This window comes from Sycon ciliatum, chromosome 5 (genome assembly GCF_964019385.1).
Source record: "Sycon ciliatum chromosome 5, ocSycCili1.1, whole genome shotgun sequence".
In the NCBI taxonomy this organism is placed as follows: domain Eukaryota; kingdom Metazoa; phylum Porifera; class Calcarea; order Leucosolenida; family Sycettidae; genus Sycon; species Sycon ciliatum.
In genome coordinates, this window is record NC_088647.1 from 11,793,130 (window position 1) to 11,815,773 (window position 22,644).

General features: G+C 47.5%; 1 long non-coding RNA gene across 1 annotated transcript in view; it reads left to right on the plus strand.

Moving 5' to 3' along the window:
- Window positions 1-22,644, plus strand: part of LOC135817606 (uncharacterized) — a 48,326-nt gene that overhangs the window by 24,662 nt on the left and 1,020 nt on the right. Inside the window, exons 14-16 of the long non-coding RNA XR_010553565.1 lie at window positions 15,754-15,838; window positions 16,222-16,300; window positions 21,246-21,324. This is a non-coding gene — a long non-coding RNA (uncharacterized LOC135817606). The remainder of the gene's footprint in view (window positions 1-15,753; window positions 15,839-16,221; window positions 16,301-21,245; window positions 21,325-22,644) is intronic.

The window sequence follows — 22,644 nt, forward strand, 5'->3', positions numbered from 1 at the left end:
ATAGTAGTGCAGATAAATACTATTTGGGTCCGGTTGTCAGCGCTGCCGGACTCGCAGCCCAACTGCCGAAGTGGTGCCGACACAACCAGCGCAGTCCACCCTCCAGCAGTTGACGACGCAACCATGGACCTCATCCGCCGGGGCAAGCCACACTCAGGGACTGATCAGTGCCGGCAGCATTGTTCCAGATCCTGTACTTCGAGCGCATTGCCCACTATGCTAATGGGCAGCCGCATTGGACGGCACTCACATCAATTGTAGTGTAATAGTAATGCAGATAAATCCTGTTTGGGTCAGGTTGTTGGCGCTTCCGGACTCGCAGCCCAACTGCCGACACAGTGCCGGCACAACCAGCGCAGTCCACCCTTCAGCAGTTGACGACGCAACCATGGACCTCATCCGCCAGGGCCTGGCAGACAGCTCCAGCACGACATACGCTTCGCTGCAGCGCTCCGGACGCTTGTCGCCCTGCGCCAGAGCAAGCCACACCCAGGGACTGATCAGTGCCAGCAGCATTGTTCCAGATCCTGTACTTCGTGCGCATTGCCCACTATGCTAATGAGCAGCCGCATTGGACGGCGCTCGCATCAATTGCTGTAAATAGTAATGCCGATAAATCTTGTTTGGGTTATGTTGTATTTTTGGGAGAACAGTAGGGATCGTGAGTCAGGCCGGCATTGAGCCAAGTGCGCCTATATTCGCTCACAAGTGCATCCTTTAAGCCATCCCGTAAGGAAGAACAGTAGGGATCGTGGGTCAGGCCGGCATTGAGCCAAGTGCGCCTACATTCGCTCACAAGTGCATCCCTACTGCATGCTCGTGTATTGACACGTCTGAATTCAACAGTAAGGATCGTGGGTCAGGCCGGCATTGAGCCAAGTGCGCCTACATTCGCCCACAAGTGCATCCCTACTGCATGCTCGTGTATTGGCACGTCTGAATTCAACAGTAAGGATCGTGGGTCAGGCCGGCATTGAGCCAAGTGCGCCTACATTCGCCCACAAGTGCATCCCTACTGCATGCGCGTGTATTGGCACGTCTGAATTCTCGCCGGGCAATTGCTGCCCCCGTTAGTGTCGGCATTGGCCATACTAACGCACAGCGGTGCTTGCAATACTAGCTCTGGCATTTGACCAGAATATTGCATATTGTATGCGGCAATTGTTGCCTATCTCCTGGTAATACAACGCGTAATAGCTCCCAAACAGGTCGGCTTGTTGTGTGGTTGGTAATGCCTGTTTTGCTGATGCTGCTGTTGCTACGGAAACTGTTAATGCTGTTATTTATACACATGGCTTGGATGCTGTAATTGCTTCTGATGGAGTTGATGCTGTTATGGTTGCCGATGAATGGGCAATGTGCGCCGGAGGCCTCAATATTCCTGAAGTCATTAGCACGTCGAATCAGTGAGAGGAACCATTATCTCTCCTACTCGCTGATTATGCGCCAGCTTCGTGCCTAGATTAGTGTGTGCCTGATTCGCTGGCAAATTACTTGCCTGCGGAGGTCAATACACTCATACCGCAGAAGGCTCATGGGTGTTGGTCATGGCGGCTTTGTGGTGGAATGCAGGGCCCGTGCTTACCTGGTGGTTTAGAGTGCAGGGCCTGTGCTCACCTGGCTGTTTAGTCTGACCTAACTGTTTCATGATATTGTCTGTATTTTGTTGTAGCAATCTTGCATAATGTTGGTCATAATTTGATGGTTGACTTACTCATTTTCTTTGTTTATCGCCTCTGATTTTTCTCTTGTCTGGGTTGTTGGACAAGTGGGGTTAACGGTGCTGCTTGGAAGGTGTTTGCGGATGCGGGTTTGCTCTTTGTTTTGGTATTTCCTAGTTGACTTGATTCTTTTCTTTTCTAATTGGATGTTCCAATTAATTTGATTTGATTTGTCACCATTGCTTTCTTTGCTTGCGCTCTTCGAGCTCTTCATCCCGTTAATCACCTAGTTTCCGACACCCAGTTTACAGTACATATCGCCTATAAGGTTGGCGGCTATAGTGATCAACTTCTCAAATTCTTTTTCATTTGTCATACCTAAGTATACACAGAATACCGCATATAGTAATACTCGACTATAGTAATATATCGCCCATAGTGATCAAATTTAATTTTCAAAAGACCTCTACTACATTATTTTTGCATCGGCTAAAGTAATCGATGTGGAATCAAGTGGTGTCAGAGGCGAACAGAAAGTTACTTCTTTGCGAATAGTTTGCTCAGTGTTGTTTCGTGAGTCAGTCTACCTGTTGTATTATTATTATTATTATTTGAAAGTAGGACGGAGGCACAAAATATTACAAAAAATGTATTATCTACGCATGCATCTACGCAAGAGTCACCACCAGCCAATTAGGACATGTGTCAAAGTATTGAACGCTTTCGTTCCCTTCTTGTCAAAATACTACAGGGAATGATGGAAATAAGCTAAAAGACTACAACTATAAGGAAAAGAAGTTCAGAAATATATCACTCCAATTATGTGTAGAAGTGACACGAAAAAAAAGATGTGAAGAATCAAGAAAACAGCATGCAAATCCAATAAGTGACAAAAACGTAGTGACAAGAAAAAGAGAGAAATATCAAGAGATCAAGGGATCTATTTCGCACCTTCACGACGAACAGTGACAAACAACTGCAAAGACAACACATTCTCCTTCTGAACACAAAGCTCAGGGTCTAACTTACGTATGTACAAAGCTTCCAACACGGCAAGATGTAACAAAGACCTACCACGCGACAAAACAGAGAATACATCATCGGAATACCACTCACGACAACTAGCACTGCCCGACAGGTGACACTTGATTGCCGAGGTACCGTTTCCCTGACCCAACGACTTGGCCGTTGTCACCTCCGATCCTGCCGCTTGCGAATCTCTCTTCTTATTTCCATCATTCCCTGTAGTATTTTGACAAGAAGGGAACGAAAACGTTCAATACTTTTACACATGTCCTAATTGGCTGGTGGTGACTCTTGCGTAGATGCATGCGTAGATAATACATTTTTTGTATTATTATTATTATTGCAATTTCAAATTTGGACTTCACTGAGAATTTTCAAAGTGTTAGGAAATTTGAGGCCACATGCCACGTAATGCTCTTTTCTCTCCGAAACTCAACACTTGCAAGTCAGATATGGAAGAAAGAAAAAATCATCAGTCACACCACCGGGACTCGAACCAGGGACCTTGCTATTTGCGAGCAATGCTCTAACCAACTGAGCTACAGTATGACTCTTATCCACAGTGATGGCAAATCTATCCTTCTTCGATCAATCAATATCTGGCTTGCATCATACTGGCAACTCACACCAATCAAGAGGGCCCTCGGCCATTCGCTTGATATCATGGGGAGCGCATCAAACTATGTCCACTGCGAGCAAATACAAATTGCAATTTCAAATTTGGACTTCACGGAGAATTTTCAAAGTGTTAGGAAATTTGAGGCCACATGCCACGTAATGCTCTTTTCTCTCCGAAACTCAACACTTGCAAGCCAGATATGGAAGAAAGAAAAAATCATCAGTCACACCACCGGGACTCGAACCAGGGACCTTGCTATTCGCGAGCAATGCTCTAACCAACTGAGCTACAGTATGACTCTTATCCACAGTGATGGCAAATCTATCCTTCTTCGATTAATCAATATCTGGCTTGCATCATACTGGCAACTCACACCAATCAAGAGGGCCCTCGGCCATTCGCTTGATATCATGGGGAGCGCATCAAACTATGTCCACTGCGAGCAAATACAAATTGCAATTTCAAATTTGGACTTCACGGAGAATTTTCAAAGTGTTAGGAAATTTGAGGCCACATGCCACGTAATGCTCTTTTCTCTCCGAAACTCAACACTTGCAAGCCAGATATGGAAGAAAGAAAAAATCATCAGTCACACCACCGGGACTCGAACCAGGGACCTTGCTATTCGCGAGCAATGCTCTAACCAACTGAGCTACAGTATGACTCTTATCCACAGTGATGGCAAATCTATCCTTCTTCGATCAATCAATATCTGGCTTGCATCATACTGGCAACTCACACCAATCAAGAGGGCCCTCGGCCATTCGCTTGATATCATGGGGAGCGCATCAAACTATGTCCACTGCGAGCAAATACAAATTGCAATTTCAAATTTGGACTTCACGGAGAATTTTCAAAGTGTTAGGAAATTTGAGGCCACATGTGTGAGTTGCCAGTATGATGCAAGCCAGATATTGATTGATCGAAGAAGGATAGATTTGCCATCACTGTGGATAAGAGTCATACTGTAGCTCAGTTGGTTAGAGCATTGCTCGCAAATAGCAAGGTCCCTGGTTCGAGTCCCGGTGGTGTGACTGATGATTTTTTCTTTCTTCCATATCTGACTTGCAAGTGTTGAGTTTCGGAGAGAAAAGAGCATTACGTGGCATGTGGCCTCAAATTTCCTATTATTATTATTATTATTATTATTATTAGGGTCCTCGACGTCTGTCTCACCGTCCAGGAGCGACACTGACTCACGCTGCTATCTGGTGTTCACGAGGTGTTTGTCGCGCTGGAAGCGGAGCGTCTCTGTAAGTTTGTATCCCTGGTGATGTTTGTGCCTGGAGAGCACTATATAAGTGGTGCTCTTCAGGCACAATCTTCCTCAGCCTACTCAAGCTCAACTGATGAGGGGTGAATTCCCCGAAACACTGTGTATTGAGCAGGGAGTGGTGCTTTCTTGCAGGTTTGCCGAGTCGAAGGTTCGATGGACTTCTCGTGTGCTCTGGATGGCAGTCGTGAGTCAGTCAAGTGTCAAGTAAAGTCGGCGGAATAGCGCGAGCTCCGGTGTGGGGAGCAAACCTTTCTTACAAAATCATCGCCGAAGTCGCAACCACTACTTCGTACTGTTGTGCCCAGCGCGGGCTGGCGACTAGTTGGTTTGGAGGTGACAGCGTTGCGAATGACCGAGGGTCCTCGACGTCTGTCTCACCGTCCAGGAGCGACACTGACTCACGCTGCTATCTGGTGTTCACGAGGTGTTTGTCGCGCTGGAAGCGGAGCGTCTCTGTAAGTTTGTATCCCTGGTGATGTTTGTGCCTGGAGAGCACTATATAAGTGGTGCTCTTCAGGCACAATCTTCCTCAGCCTACTCAAGCTCAACTGATGAGGGGTGAATTCCCCGAAACACTGTGTATTGAGCAGGGAGTGGTGCTTTCTTGCAGGTTTGCCGAGTCGAAGGTTCGATGGACTTCTCGTGTGCTCTGGATGGCAGTCGTGAGTCAGTCAAGTGTCAAGTAAAGTCGGCGGAATAGCGCGAGCTCCGGTGTGGGGAGCAAACCTTTCTTACAAAATCATCGCCGAAGTCGCAACCACTACTTCGTACTGTTGTGCCCAGCGCGGGCTGGCGACTAGTTGGTTTGGAGGTGACAGCGTTGCGAATGACCGAGGGTCCTCGACGTCTGTCTCACCGTCCAGGAGCGACACTGACTCACGCTGCTATCTGGTGTTCACGAGGTGTTTGTCGCGCTGGAAGCGGAGCGTCTCTGTAAGTTTGTATCCCTGGTGATGTTTGTGCCTGGAGAGCACTATATAAGTGGTGCTCTTCAGGCACAATCTTCCTCAGCCTACTCAAGCTCAACTGATGAGGGGTGAATTCCCCGAAACACTGTGTATTGAGCAGGGAGTGGTGCTTTCTTGCAGGTTTGCCGAGTCGAAGGTTCGATGGACTTCTCGTGTGCTCTGGATGGCAGTCGTGAGTCAGTCAAGTGTCAAGTAAAGTCGGCGGAATAGCGCGAGCTCCGGTGTGGGGAGCAAACCTTTCTTACAAAATCATCGCCGAAGTCGCAACCACTACTTCGTACTGTTGTGCCCAGCGCGGGCTGGCGACTAGTTGGTTTGGAGGTGACAGCGTTGCGAATGACCGAGGGTCCTCGACGTCTGTCTCACCGTCCAGGAGCGACACTGACTCACGCTGCTATCTGGTGTTCACGAGGTGTTTGTCGCGCTGGAAGCGGAGCGTCTCTGTAAGTTTGTATCCCTGGTGATGTTTGTGCCTGGAGAGCACTATATAAGTGGTGCTCTTCAGGCACAATCTTCCTCAGCCTACTCAAGCTCAACTGATGAGGGGTGAATTCCCCGAAACACTGTGTATTGAGCAGGGAGTGGTGCTTTCTTGCAGGTTTGCCGAGTCGAAGGTTCGATGGACTTCTCGTGTGCTCTGGATGGCAGTCGTGAGTCAGTCAAGTGTCAAGTAAAGTCGGCGGAATAGCGCGAGCTCCGGTGTGGGGAGCAAACCTTTCTTACAAAATCATCGCCGAAGTCGCAACCACTACTTCGTATTATTATTATTATTATTATTATTATTAAAAGTAGAAAGGTCTTTCCATAACCTTGAACCTTCCAAGTTGGAAGGCTGTCGGTTAGCGCTACGGAGATGTGTTGAAGCTAGGTGTCAGGACGTCGAATGTCTCTGTACTCTGTCAGTTTTGTGCCTAGTTGTTGCACTTTCTGACTGTATATAGTATCTAGTTACAGTGGTGGAGAGTTACTCTTAACTCGTTTCCATATATCCTTTTCCTTTCTACTTTTATAATTGGCTCAATACCCGAGTTTCAAATTATTATTATTATTATTATTACTTGCATGTACGCGTTGGAGTCAACCATGCAAGCATGATCCTGTTGTATTAGTTGTCCAAAATGTCTTCATTGTGAGGATATGCTGACGATGTGGGTCAGGAGCCTTGGCTGCCATAGGCATGATAGAGTGCATTTCTAAAAGTAGGAGTACACAGGACGTACGCTGCAACCAACTATGCAGTGTGTATGTGCACGGTGCGCTGAGTCTTTTGATGCCCCACTCGCACACAGTACATGCAGTATCGATCATAGTAGTGTATCGCTTATAGTGATACAATGCTCAAAATCAAACACCACCGGTATAGGCGATACTGACTGTACTAACGGGAATAAAGGCAAATAGGTCAGTAACTGTTCTATTCACTGTACTAGTAGTAACTAATGCAGTGAATAGAACAGTTACTGACCCATTTGCCTTTATTTGTTATAGTTGCCGATAGTTGTGATGGTACTGCTGCTGCCGTTGGTGTTGATGCTGATATTGCTGGCAATGGTGTTGATGCTGATAATGCAGGCAATTGTGTTGATGCTGATATTGCTGGCAATGGTGTGGATACTGATATTGCTGGCAATGGTGTTGATGCTGTTGTTGATTTCAAACGATTAGATGCTCTGGAAGTTGCCGATTATGTTACTGCTGTTTTTGGTGACGTTGGTGTTGATTGTGGTAATGCAGGCGATGGTATTGATGCTGATGCTGTCATGAAACTGTTGATGCTGTTGTTACTGTTAGTCGTGCCGATGTGTTGATGCTGTTTTTCCTCACGATGGTGTTGATGCTGTTTTTCACACTGCCGGTGTCTGTACAGTAATTGATGCCGATGGTGTTGATGTTGTTGTGCCTGCCGATAGTTTTGATGCTGTTGTAAAATGCTGCTGATCAAAATCTGATCGAGTGAATCAAGTTTACTTTCTGCACCAGTCAACAGTCCAGTGTTCGCAGGTCTAGAAGTGCACAGCGCCCTGCATCTGCTGGACTCGGGCGATCAAATTTCATTGATCAGTGCTGTAGCGGAGGATGGTGTTGATTCTGTTATTGGTAATGTTGATGTTGATGCTGTAAAAGCAACTGGTGGTGTTGATGGTGTTGTGGCTGCCGATGCTGTCGATTGTGTTGTGGTTGCCAATGCAGTTCATGCTGTAATTGCTACCGTTGTTGTTGATGCTGTTGTTGCTGCCAGTAGCAATGATTTGGCCCGATATCTGAGACTTTCGACCTTCGGGGCTACGCGGTTTTTTTGAGAAAACACTAAAAACAAATTTGTTCGCAAAAAATCGATTCCGTCAAAGCAAAGTGCAGAGACGACAATGGCGGAATAAAATTGAAGGCGATTCTTGTGTCAGTTGGTTATTGGGCTCACGGAGCACAGCAGCCGCGATCCCATGGACGGTGATGCATCGTTCTTTGTGGATATCCTGACAAGCGGCGACAGCGCTTCTAGTTCTGAGAGCGCATGTCAGGCGAATCGATCGCAAGTGACACGCGGTACTTACCTGTCGGGGGCGACGATGATGAGGACTTGGCCTGGATGAGTATGATCAAGACCAACCACAGTCTGCCTCAGCGATAGCTGCTACAGCTCCAGGCAAGGACAACCAGGTGGATTCCTGAGGGTACGCCGCTTGCAAGGTCGCTGGGCGCCTTTGGCAATTGCGCGAGTGGCAGAACTGTTTCCTGAGTGTCATGCCAGACCTGCTAAAACAGCACGAAATGATGCGAGTTTTCTTTGCGACGATGATCCTAAAATGTTTGGGATGGCAAGCTCGATATTCGAGCTAATAATGGCGAATCAGACCATCACGGAGCACATGAGGCTGGGCAATCTCGAGTAACATTCTGTTACTTTTGAGTTGGTGGTGTGAAACGCTTGTCAGGCTGGTTTACTGATGTTTGGAAATGGTCAGTCTCCACAAAGTGCAACAAGGCGAATCTGGACGCATTTGCTCTGTTTGACTCCTTCACAATACGTATGTGAATGCTGTCACATGTATCATGGTGTTCCGTCAAAATCTGTTGCAGACTATCCTGTCAAGCATGTCCATCACCAGGAGAACAGATAAATCACCTCTCCTTCTAATGCTGCTATTGCTGCTGTTGCAACTACACAACCTCAATAAAGTCACGGAATGTTGGAAATGAAGTACCTGAACAGTCAAAACACTTTACTATATTAGTTGGCTAGTGATATCACATGGAAACAATTTTTGGTGGCTCCAAACACACTGATCTTTCAAAATTGTAAAAAAAGAACAATTCATTAACATGACTCCTGACTGTAGAATGCATTTCTACATGGTCAATATTGGTCTGATGGCCGTGAAACGAAGTCACAATACTCTACAAAGGCAAGACATCAATTTGCAATAAAAAAATCAATTTCACCAAAACAGCCCCGAAGGTCGATTTTCTCAGATATTGGGCCATTTAGTTTTTGCTGCCAATTGTTTTGATTCTGGTATTGTTCTCTCAAAGGGTAACCAGCAGCTTTCGGCCTGTTTATCAATAAAGTAATTCCACCTCCACCAAATGCACTCTCTGGCCGACCTCACACACCAGCAACATGACTGCAAGTTGTATTATTCATTATTAAAAGCATGTCCGCGTAGGTGGCGGGGGTGCCACTTTCGCTTATGCCATTCAGGATTGATGTCTGAAGAGTAATACAATACAATGAAATGACAGAAATGACGTTAACAAAAGGCGTTGGCAACAATACCAATCGGCCTAGTGGAAAACTTAATCGAAAGTATAAAATAGAATATACATACATACAACATGTCTGGCGGAATCACATGAATCACATGAATCACATGAATCACGACAATCAGTCCTGTTAGGTGGGGTGGGCTCCACGCCATGCCTGTCCGTCCGCTTGGTATCTCAAGTTGTAGATAGTGACAGATAGTTTTCCTCGGTACAGCACTGTAAAAAAAATTTACCGAAGGATGTACCCAGAGTGCTTGAAAGTGCTCAACACCACAAAGGCAGAGCGTAGTACACAACAGAACAACAAGGACAATCAAGGCTTGTTTGCTGCTACTTTAAGTTTCATGCTTACGCAATCATCAGGCAACATGAAGATCGGGTGCCGACCATGCCGGTATATATGCCAGGAGAGGGTGGTATAAAAAGCTGTGTGAGGCTGTGGGGGCTAGCGCAGTAGCGGTGATGTTTTAGGCAGGGGGCTGTGTGCAGAGTGTGTGGTTGTTGAAGGCAGGGGCTAGCAGTGCAGTGTGAGCGCGAAGTGTGTGGCTGGTGTGGGCAGGAGGTGGTGAACAATGCGTGTGGATGTTGTAGGCAGGAGGCTGTAGAGCTAGCAGTGTGATAATAGCGCAATGTAAATGGATATGTCTGGTGTGGGCAGGGTGTTATGAGCAAGGTGTGTGAACGTGAATGGTGTGGGCAGGAGGCTGTGGAGACATGTTTAGGTGACACCGTGGTTTTTTAGGAGATACTTGTTCTCGTGTCGGCACTTGGACACCATTTCGGAGCGCTTGTTGAGGCTGGACGGTGACCCTAGCGTGTTCAGGATGTGATACTTTTCTCTGGTACAGAGGGAACACCGCTTCGTGATGTTGGAGTATGCCTGGGCGCGATCTTTTATCCTCCATTCGACTTCATATTGGGCGTTGGATTTCTTCAGCTTCCAGATGTAGTTGGAGAACTCAGTGCAGCTGGAGTACTTCTCGTATCTTGTTGTAGTCATGTGGTTGGCATGGCGTGACTTGAATGGTGGCGCCGACATACCGGTGTATTCCTTTTTGGTGGGGCCTGACGTTATGGATGCCACATATATCAGCTCCGTCGTTTGGCATTCACCGTTGAGTGGACAAGATGGCTTGTCTCGGCAGTTGCAGGGCTTTTCCGGTTTTTTCGTTTGCGGGCAGAGGACCGCTTTGTTGTGGCTTTTGATGCGTGCAGCCATATTTGGCATGCAACTGTAGCTTATCTTGATGGTGTTTTTTGTGAATATTTTTCCGAGCTTCGACTGCGGGGGGAAGTGCTTCTTAATGAGCGCGAGGAATCTTCCACCGATGTTTGTTTTCACATTACGGCTGTAGGGCGGGTTGTACCAAATCACCTTCCTCTTCCTTTTCTTCTTTTTGCTTGTTTTCTGTTTGAACTCTAGCGTGCTAGGGTGGCCGCTGGCGTTGAGGGCCTCCGCGTAGATGGGGATAGCATCACGGAACACCGCCTCTGAGCAGGAGATGCTTGCCAGTCGGTTGTTAATTCCAGCTGGGATGTTCTTAAGGACTTGCGGTGGGTGATTGGAGTTGACGTTGACATACAGTGGGGTGTCGTTGGGTTTTCGGTACGGTTGGTAGGTTCCTGTGGAGAGGCTCATTGTGATGTCTAGGTAGTTAACAGCGTTCAGGTTGACGTCTATCGTGATTTTTAGCCCCAGCGTCTTGAAGGTGTCGATGACAGCTTTCCTTACTTTGTCCGCACTGTGGCCAGTGGCGTTACGGAGGACGGCAAGCCCGTCGTCTCTGTAGAGGCCTACCGAGCCGCTACTGAAGTGCTGTTCGAGTTTACCCAGGAGGAAGGCGCCGACCAGCTCACATGCTTCAGCGCCATCGAAGGATCCCATGGTAACATCGAACAGCCCGTCTCTGTTTTTCTTTGCCCATGTTCGGTTAGCTCCGAATAGCAGTGACTGCCTCGCGTGTAGTATTATGTCGGCGTCACAGTCAGGAATTGCCACGAACTGCTTAGCGTAGGCGAGGGCTAGGCTCAGCAAGTTTTCGGAAATAGATGGATAGAAATCCACTATATCGAACATCACGAACGTGTGGCTAGCCTTCTCCTCGATTGCGCTGAACCAGTTTATGACGGAGGATGTGTTTTTCCATAGGTTGATGTTGGGTTTGTCCCGCAGCGCTTCCACTATGCCGCTCAGTATCTTTCTGCTGATAACGCCTATCTCCGGCTTCGCAGGGTTAATTAGGCGGCATGGTATGTTCCGGGGGAAGTTTTCTTTGTGGTCCTTGATGGTGACGAAAGCTTCTGCCTTTGCCATGGTGTCGATGCGGTCCTCCAGGCCCTTATCAGCAGCGATTTTCCTGGCCTCGTCGTTGATGGTGTCGTAGGAGCCTTCTGATGTTCGATATAGTGGATTTCTATCCATCTATTTCCGAAAACTTGCTGAGCCTAGCCCTCGCCTACGCTAAGCAGTTCGTGGCAATTCCTGACTGTGACGCCGACATAATACTACACGCGAGGCAGTCACTGCTATTCGGAGCTAACCGAACATGGGCAAAGAAAAACAGAGACGGGCTGTTCGATGTTACCATGGGATCCTTCGATGGCGCTGAAGCATGTGAGCTGGTCGGCGCCTTCCTCCTGGGTAAACTCGAACAGCACTTCAGTAGCGGAAATAGATGGATAGAAATCCACTATATCGAACATCACGAACGTGTGGCTAGCCTTCTCCTCGATTGCGCTGAACCAGTTTATGACGGAGGATGTGTTTTTCCATAGGTTGATGTTGGGTTTGTCCCGCAGCGCTTCCACTATGCCGCTCAGTATCTTTCTGCTGATAACGCCTATCTCCGGCTTCGCAGGGTTAATTAGGCGGCATGGTATGTTCCGGGGGAAGTTTTCTTTGTGGTCCTTGATGGTGACGAAAGCTTCTGCCTTTGCCATGGTGTCGATGCGGTCCTCCAGGCCCTTATCAGCAGCGATTTTCCTGGCCTCGTCGTTGATGGTGTCGTAGGAGCCTTCTGATGTTCGATATAGTGGATTTCTATCCATCTATTTCCGAAAACTTGCTGAGCCTAGCCCTCGCCTACGCTAAGCAGTTCGTGGCAATTCCTGACTGTGACGCCGACATAATACTACACGCGAGGCAGTCACTGCTATTCGGAGCTAACCGAACATGGGCAAAGAAAAACAGAGACGGGCTGTTCGATGTTACCATGGGATCCTTCGATGGCTCTGAAGCATGTGAGCTGGTCGGCGCCTTCCTCCTGGGTAAACTCGAACAGCACTTCAGTAGCGGCTCGGTAGGCCTCTACAGAGACGACGGGCTTGCCGTCCTCCGTAACGCCACTGGCCACAGTGCGGACAAAGTAAGGAAAGCTGTCATCGACACCTTCAAGACGCTGGGGCTAAAAATCACGATAGACGTCAACCTGAACGCTGTTAACTACCTAGACATCACAATGAGCCTCTCCACAGGAACCTACCAACCGTACCGAAAACCCAACGACACCCCACTGTATGTCAACGTCAACTCCAATCACCCACCGCAAGTCCTTAAGAACATCCCAGCTGGAATTAACAACCGACTGGCAAGCATCTCCTGCTCAGAGGCGGTGTTCCGTGATGCTATCCCCATCTACGCGGAGGCCCTCAACGCCAGCGGCCACCCTAGCACGCTAGAGTTCAAACAGAAAACAAGCAAAAAGAAGAAAAGGAAGAGGAAGGTGATTTGGTACAACCCGCCCTACAGCCGTAATGTGAAAACAAACATCGGTGGAAGATTCCTCGCGCTCATTAAGAAGCACTTCCCCCCGCAGTCGAAGCTCGGAAAAATATTCACAAAAAACACCATCAAGATAAGCTACAGTTGCATGCCAAATATGGCTGCACGCATCAAAAGCCACAACAAAGCGGTCCTCTGCCCGCAAACGAAAAAACCGGAAAAGCCCTGCAACTGCCGAGACAAGCCATCTTGTCCACTCAACGGTGAATGCCAAACGACGGAGCTGATATATGTGGCATCCATAACGTCAGGCCCCACCAAAAAGGAATACACCGGTATGTCGGCGCCACCATTCAAGTCACGCCATGCCAACCACATGACTACAACAAGATACGAGAAGTACTCCAGCTGCACTGAGTTCTCCAACTACATCTGGAAGCTGAAGAAATCCAACGCCCAATATGAAGTCGAATGGAGGATAAAAGATCGCGCCCAGGCATACTCCAACATCACGAAGCGGTGTTCCCTCTGTACCAGAGAAAAGTATCACATCCTGAACACGCTAGGGTCACCGTCCAGCCTCAACAAGCGCTCCGAAATGGTGTCCAAGTGCCGACACGAGAACAAGTATCTCCTAAAAAACCACGGTGTCACCTAAACATGTCTCCACAGCCTCCTGCCCACACCATTCACGTTCACACACCTTGCTCATAACACCCTGCCCACACCAGACATATCCATTTACATTGCGCTATTATCACACTGCTAGCTCTACAGCCTCCTGCCTACAACATCCACACGCATTGTTCACCACCTCCTGCCCACACCAGCCACACACTTCGCGCTCACACTGCACTGCTAGCCCCTGCCTTCAACAACCACACACTCTGCACACAGCCCCCTGCCTAAAACATCACCGCTACTGCGCTAGCCCCCACAGCCTCACACAGCTTTTTATACCACCCTCTCCTGGCATATATACCGGCATGGTCGGCACCCGATCTTCATGTTGCCTGATGATTGCGTAAGCATGAAACTTAAAGTAGCAGCAAACAAGCCTTGATTGTCCTTGTTGTTCTGTTGTGTAAAAAAAATTTAAAAAATGTTTCAACCACTATAGGCCTCTCAAGTGTCCGCAAGCTTGCATAAAATGTGTGTTTTTCAACACCATACCAGAAACGTGTGTTCTTCAACACCATACATACCATAACCGTAACTATACGAGACAACAGCAGCGTGGCGCCCGGCTATGAGACAACAGCAGCGTGGCGCCCGGCTATGTGACAACAGCCCAGTATGGTGGTGAATGAGATCACGGAGTGAATGCCCCAGAGGCCTCTCGTGTGACTACTTGCACTACTGTGGTAGAGTGCTATGTCGGAACTGTCACCCTTATTTTCAGTTGATGTATACTACATTTCAGAGTACTAGAATCTGTTGTGCAAGTATCAATGATGTCCTCAGACTCATTACACTTATGGCGCGTAGCAGTGTCATTTTGCACCATTTTCTCCGCGTTTTAGCACATAGCATGTCTGTTATCTAGTACCTCTATGCCAAAGAGGATCGCGCTTCTTCATAGCATTCTATGTACATGTATAAAACCGTGTTTTCAAAGTAATTCTAGCCATTCATTATTCTCAACCTTCACTGATGAGACTTATAGTGGTCGAAACAGCGCCGTCGGAGGAAAAACTATTTGCGAGTATCTACAACTTGAAGTCAAGAGGTACACAAAAGGAAGTAGAATAGGGCTGTTTTCGTTGTTACTCAGAATGTCATGGTAACAACCAATCATCAGGGCATTTGAGCACTATTGCAGGTTAAGGCGCACTGCCTCTGTGTACAACTTGGTGTCATATTGCTGGTGTGTGAGGTCGGCCAACGAGCACGATTGGTGGAGGTGGAATTACTTTATTCCCGTAGCTATGCAGAAGACGTTACTTCAGTAACGTCTGGCGCTAGCCAGGGTCCACACAGCTTTAATTTGGTGTTTGTGTGTTTGTGTCACGCCTGGCGCTATCCCGTATCTGTCCCGTACCGTACCGTACCATCAAACACAGCTGGCCACATACAGCTGGCCGCACTATTCAAATAGGGCTTTCAAACGCAAGATCATAACGTGAAGCAACTTGGAAGAATGAGTATGAATGCGAAGTGTATGGGGGAATGCATGTAGGGCGATAGTGCGGGTTCGAATCCCAGGTAATGCCTGAAAAAATAGGAAAATTGAAAAATTTATAACATCCCTATTCTTTTTTTGTCGTCATCAAGGCGGTAGTTGGTGTCGTATTACCCTCAACCGTACCTGTCCCGTACCTGTCCCGTCCCGTACCGTACAATCAAAGACGGCTGGCCACAATGCATATTCAAATAGGGCTTTCAAATGCAAGATCACAACGTGGAGCAACTTGGAAGAATTAGTATGTATGCGAAGTGTATCGGGGGATGCATGCAGGGCGATAGTGCGGGTTCGAATCCCAGGTTATGTCTTAAAAAAAGGAGAAATTTATAAGAATAAATAAGTAACATCTCTATGCTTTTTTGTTTAGGTCATCAAGGCAAAAAAGCATAGCATAGGGTCCTGAGCTTCCAAGCTCTCTCGTTGCTGGTATTGTTGTCGGCCGTGTTGCTGCTCTCATGATCAGAGTGAATGTTGAAGTAATATGATGAATAAAACATGCACACTCATTTCCTGTACCTATTTGTTACTCCAGATCCGGAATATTTCGCAAGCATCTCGAAGTACTGCAATGTGATCTAGTCCACAGATCACTGGTGGATGGGAATAACTTTTGAAAGGTAAACTGGGTATGCCCACTGCTTCTACACCGCTGTTGCAGCTGCTGCGGTTGTTGCTGATGTTGCTGCTATAGCTGATCCAAAAGCTGTAGATACTGGTGTGTTGTCGGTGCTACAGTCGCTACTAGTGTTGAAGCTTTTGTTTGTTATGGTGTTGTTGGTGGTGTTGTCGCTGCCGATGCTGTTGAAACGATTTTTGCTGCATGCTGGTGTTAACGGTGGTTTTGTCGCTGTTACTGTTGAACCTGTTAACTTAATGCAGGTCATGGTGTAGATGCATTGTTGCTTGTGATAGTGTTGATACTATCATGCTCAGAGTATCTTGAAGTATATGATTGCTAACACATGCGCATTCATTTTCTGTTACTGTTATTTTGATTCAGATCTGGAATATTTCACAATCGTCTCGTACAGTATGACTAATTCAATGGATCACTGGAAGACAGGTATTTCTTTTGAAAGGTAAACTGGTCATGCCCACTGCTGATGCGCCTCTGTTGTACCTCTTGTGGTTGTTGCTGATGTTGCTGCTGTTGCTGTTTCGAATCCTGTTGATACTGTGGGTGCTTATGGTGCTAGAGCTTCTACTGGTGTTGATGTTTTGTTGTTGCCCATTTTCTCGATGCTGCTGTTGCTGCGGAAACTGTTAATGGTGTTACTTTTGCGGATGGTTTTGATGCTGTAATTACTTCTGATGAAGTTGTTACTGTTAACCCTTTGCGGGCGGATGACGTGTACACACGCGCCTGAACCACATGCCAGTTCTCTGATGACGTGTACACACGCGCCTGAACCACATGCTGGTTCTCTGATGACGTGTACACACGCGCCTGAACCACATGCCGGTTCTCTGATGACGTGTACACACGCGCCTGAACCACATGCCGGTTCTCTGATGACGTGTACACACGCGCCTGAACCACATGCCGGTTCTCTGATGACGTGTACACACGCGCCTGAACCACATGCCGGTTCTCTGATGACGTGTACACACGCGCCTGAACCACATGCCAGTTCTCTGATGACGTGTATACACTCACTTGGGTTTGCATCGTGTATCGCGGTGAATAGATCAGTGTACAAACTTTTGGTACTCGGCACTCTGTAAAAGAGCATCCAATCTCCACAAACGACACACCGTTGGAAACATCTTGAGCTCAGCTTTCCCAGGTTAAAACGTTCTTCACGATAGGGTACAGACTGAGTGAGTGGTTACAAATTGAACACGGAAATCACTTCCTGGAGCGACCGCGATTTTTTTGTTCGTGACTTCGCAGTTGTTTGGATCATTCCAGGGGATTTCCCTTTTGCACAACGCATGCGTTATGGACATCAAAAGAAGTGCGTGGATCTCAGCTTTGCAGAGCAGTTTGAATAATAAAAATAGGTTGAATTTGAGCAAGGAGCCATAAATCACGTGTGACTGAGTTGTTGTTTCGTTCCGAGGGATGGTGGGCCAGTTTGGAGAGGTCGTGGATGTCGCTCTGGTGGGCCTATGGAGCTGAGAGCTTCCAGGATGGATTTGCTTGGTCCTGATCTTTTCAACATGCCCAGGATGATGAAATTCCATCCAGGTGAACTGAAATGATAATAAATTTCGCAGTGCGCCCAAACTCCACCAGGAGAGTTCGTGCGCTGGAGCGCCAGAGTATTGGGGGAAACGGGCCAGCATGCAAAGGGTTAAAGTTGCTGATCGTTGTGATGGTACTGCTGCTGCCGTTGGTGTTGATACTGATAATGCAGGCGATGGTGTTGATACTGATAATGCAGGCGATGGTGTTGATACTGATAATGCAGGCGATGGTGTTGATGCTGATAATGCAGGTGATGGTGTTGATACTGATAATGCAGGCGATGGTGTTGATACTGATAATGCAGGCGATGGTGTTGATACTGATAATGCAGGTGATGGTGTTGATACTGATAATGCAGGCGATGGTGTTGATGCTGATAATGCAGGTGATGGTGTTGATACTGATAATGCAGGCGATGGTGTTGATACTGATAATGCAGGCGATGGTGTTGATACTGATAATGCAGGTGATGGTGTTGATGCTGATAATGCAGGCGATGGTGTTGATACTGATAATGCAGGCGATGGTGTTGATACTGATAATGCAGGTGATGGTGTTGATGCTGATAATGCAGGCGATGGTGTTGATGCTGATAATGCAGGTGATGGTGTTGATGCTGATAATGCAGGTGATGGTGTTGATACTGATAATGCAGGTGATGGTGTTGATACTGATAATGCAGGTGATGGTGTTGATACTGATAATGCAGGTGATGGTGTTGATGCTGATAATGCAGGTGATGGTGTTGATACTGATAATGCAGGTGATGGTGTTGATGCTGATAATGCAGGTGATGGTGTTGATACTGATAATGCAGGTGATGGTGTTGATGCTGATAATGCAGGTGATGGTGTTGATACTGCTGTTGCCACCGAAACTGTTGATACTGCTGTTACTGTTAGTGCCGGTAGTTTTGAGGCTGTTTGTGCTGTTTCTGGTGCCATTGATGCTGTTTTTGCTACTGGTGCCATTGATGCTGTTTTTGCTACTGATGGTGTTGATGCTGTTTTTCACACTGCTGGTGTCTGTACAGTCATTGATGCCGATGGTGTTGATGTTGTTGTGCCTGCCGATAGTTTTGATGCTGTTGTAAAATGCTGCTGATCAAAATCTGATCGAGTGAATCAAGTTTACTCTCAACACCAGTCAACAGTCTAGTGCTCGCAGGTCTAGAATTGCACCCCCCCCCCCCCCACCATCTGCTGCACTCAGGTGATCGGATTTCATTGAGCAGCGCTGTAGCGGAGGAGGGTGTTGATTGTGTTATTGGTAACGATTGTGTTGCTGTCCCCAGCCTCTGCAGGGACAGCAGCAACAGCAGGAAGAAAAAGAATGCGGCTGCTTTAGGGATGACCACCCCACTCCTGCCGAACCTGGATGGGATGCCCCCCCCCCGAAAGGGCCGCTGCATGGTCACGGACTGCACGGCCACATTCAGTCTCTTGCTCTTTTCGGCGGTCACAATGCTGAGGATTCCCCTCCCTCCACAAATTTGTTTGCCACCTCTACCCCATGGCTATCGGCGACTCTTGCCTGTCATCTAAAATGTTACCACCTTTCTTCAGTTCTTTTGTCGCGCTTCTCAGCTGGTCTGACTTCAGTGCCCTCCGCACTTTCTCCAGGTGCTCCTGGAGCCGGGCGTTAACCGCATGCTGGTGCTCAAACGCCACGTTCCTCCATTTGCTGGGCCCTGTTGAAGTGGCACGAGAGCGATGGCAATGACGGCGAGCCTTCTTGCCGGAACTTTGTGATTTTTTAAATTTTTTGGATCTGGATCTCCGGCTCCTGGGGCTGGGTGACCGCGATGAACTACTGCTGGCACTTGACGATGATCGGGATGATGACGACGACGATGACGACGATGATGACGGAGAACGTCTCCGTCTGCGACCTCTGCCACGTGGGGATTCCGGGGCCCTGGCCCTTTCGAGCTCGATTTGGGCCTCGAGCAGCCTGATACGAGTTGCCTGATCCTCCAGGCGTGCCGCAGCCACACATGGACTTCATTCGCGTTCTGCTGCGCGTCAGCCTGCAGTCGTGCCGGTTCTGCGCTTGCAGCACGATGGGTCCTTTTACGGGGAGGCATGTTCCTAAAAGGATCTTGAAAGTTCGTTGAAAAACGGGATCGGAAAAGACACTACACTTGCAAAGCAAGAAGAAAAATAATGACGCAGCCGGAGCGCATGCTCCTAATATCTCGCATTTGCGAGCAGCAAATGTTACGTCATGCAAAAGAAAGACAAAAAAGAACTACATTTCTCGTTTCTTTCCTACGTCAGCCAGCGAGAAATGAGGCATTGATTGTGTTAAAGGGGAAGTATACCCTAAAATCAAATTTTCACCAGTTGTAGTCTTCTGGGTGCCGAGTCGAATGGTCTTGGTCCGAGGAAGCTGCGACGCTCCCTTCCTTCTTTTTTCCCGATCGAACCCGCGCACTTCCACCGAAACTGCGTGACTGCGCCCTACTAGATGGGGATTTGTATGCAAAATCTCACTAAAAGTGCTATGTCGTTCTTATAAAAGCACGGATGACCGCGATTGGCCCATATGTTGTAGTCTTTTGGACGCTGAGTCGACTGGTTTTGGTCCGAAAAGGCTGCGATGCAGCGTTCCTCCTTTATTCCCAATCGAACAAGGTTGAAGAAGCGGTCACGTGCTCCTGATTGCCCAAATCACCTGGTCACCGCGCCAGCAGGCGACAACTTTCACACCAAGGTTCAACTCGAGTGACAGGACTGCACCCAAAAAAGGTCAAACAGGCTAGTAAGTTGTACCCTGCAGGCACGGTGACCAGGTGACTGGTGTACGCAGGAGCACGTGACCGCTTGTTCAACCATGTTCGATTGGGAATAAAGGAGGAACGCTGCATCGCAGCCTTTTCGGACCAAAACCAGTCGACTCAGCATCCAAAAGACTACAACATATGGGCCAATGGCGGTCATCCGTGCTTTTATAAGAACGAAATGGCGCTTTTAGTGACATTTTGCATACAAATCCCCATCTAGTAGGGCGCAGTCACCCAGTTTCTGTGGAAGTGCGTGAGTTCGATTGGGAATAAAGGAGGAAGGGAGCGTCCCAGCTTCCTCGGACCAAGACCATTCGACTCAGCACCCCAAAGACTACAACTGGTTAAAATTTGATTTTAGGGTATACTTCCCCTTTAATTGTGTTATTGGTAGCGGTTGTGTTGATTGTGTTGTTGGCAACGATCGTGTTGATTGTGTTTTGGTAACGGTTGTGTTGCTTGTGTTGTTGGCAACGATTGTGTTATTGGTGTTGAGTGCGAAAAAGGACGACTGACGACATCTTCTCCAGACATTACAACGGACAACGGGAACAAGTTAGTGGGAACGACATTTATTATAGACGACGAGACAAGAGACAAAGACGAACGAAACGACTACATTGAAGAGTGAGAAAGAGAGCAAGAGATCAAGTCTGAACGGCAAGATAAAGGGCCTGGTTAGCTATGGCAATCATGGGCGCGCAAGTAGCTACCCAGGCCAATGGAACAAAAGGTGAGTACATGAGTGCATGCAGGCCAGCTAGAAAAGGTACGGGAGGAATCTGAATCCTGTCCCTATAAGGCATGTGATAGATGTATTATAGACCTGGTACGGTAAGCATACCGTACTGGATATCTGCCCTCACGGCAGGCGCCGTTCAGGCAGATATCGGATGGTATTGCCCTTGTAATCGGTCAATAATACGTACCTATTGCCCTCGGCAGGAGAGGTGCTGATTCCCTGGGTTACGGACAACAATTTCGTGCCATGTAATAAATGATAGCTGGCACATGCACACTCATTTGCTGTACTTGTCTATTGATTCAGATCTGGAATATTGCACAAGCGTCTCGTACAGTATGACTAAGTCAATGGATCACTGGAGTACAGGGATTTCTTTTGAAAGGTAAACTGGTCATGCCCACTGCTGATGCACCTCTGTTGTAGCTCTTGTGGTTGTTGCTAATGTTACTGCTGTTGTTGATGGCAACAGTTTGTAGCTCTTATGGTTGTTGCTGATGTTACTGCTGTTGTTGATGGCAACAGTTTGTAGCTCTTATGGTTGCTGCTGATGTTACGGCTGTTGTTTATGGCAACAGTTTGTAGCTCTTGTGGTTGTTGCTAATGTTACTGCTGTTGTTTATGGCAACAGTTTGTAGCTCTTGTGGTTGTTGCTGATGTTACTGCTGTTGTTTATGGCAACAGTTTGTAGCTCTTGTGGTTGTTGCTAATGTTACTGCTGTTGGTTATGGCAATAGTTTGTAGCTCTTCTGGTTATTGCTAATGTACTGCTGTTGTTTATGGCTACAGTTTGTAGCTCTTGTGGTTGTTGCTAATGTTGCTGCTGTTGTTTACGGCAACAGTTTGTGGCTCTTGTGGTTGTTGCTAATGTTGCTGCTGTTGTTTATGGCAACAGTTTGTAGCTCTTGTGGTTGTTGCTAATGTTACTGCTGTTGTTGATGGCAACAGTTTGTAGCTCTTGTGGTTGTTGCTAATGCTGTTGTTTATGGCAACAGTTTGTAGCTCTTGTGGTTGTTGCTGATGTTACTGCTGTTGTTTATGGCAACAGTTTGTAGCTCTTATGGTTGTTGCTGATGTTACGGCTGTTGTTTATGGCAACAGTTTGTAGCTCTTGTGGTTGTTGCTGATGTTACTGCTGTTGTTTATGGCAACAGTTTGTAGCTCTTGTGGTTGTTGCTGATGTTACTGCTGTTGTTGATGGCAACAGTTTGTAGCTCTTATGGTTGTTGCTGATGTTACGGCTGTTGTTTATGGCAACAGTTTGTAGCTCTTGTGGTTGTTGCTGATGTTACTGCTGTTGTTTATGGCAACAGTTTGTAGCTCTTGTGGTTGTTGCTAATGTTACTGCTGTTGTTTACGGCAACAGTTTGTAGCTCTTGTGGTTGTTGCTGAAGTTACTGCTGTTGTTTATGGCAACAGTTTGTAGCTCTTGTGGTTGTTGCTGATGTTACTGCTGTTGTTTATGGCTACAGTTTGTAGCTCTTGTGGTTATTGCTGATGTTACGGCTGTTGTTTATGGCAACAGTTTGTAGATGCTGGTGATGCTGCATGTGTTACCGTCGCCATGCGGTTGCTGCCGATGGATTCTATTGGTTTTACTGGCGGTGTTGTAGCGGCTGTTGATGGCTGTGCTGTTGATGCTGCCGATGTTGTTGATGCCTACGCTATTGTTCCTGTATGTGTGTGCGTGCGTGCGTGTGTGCGT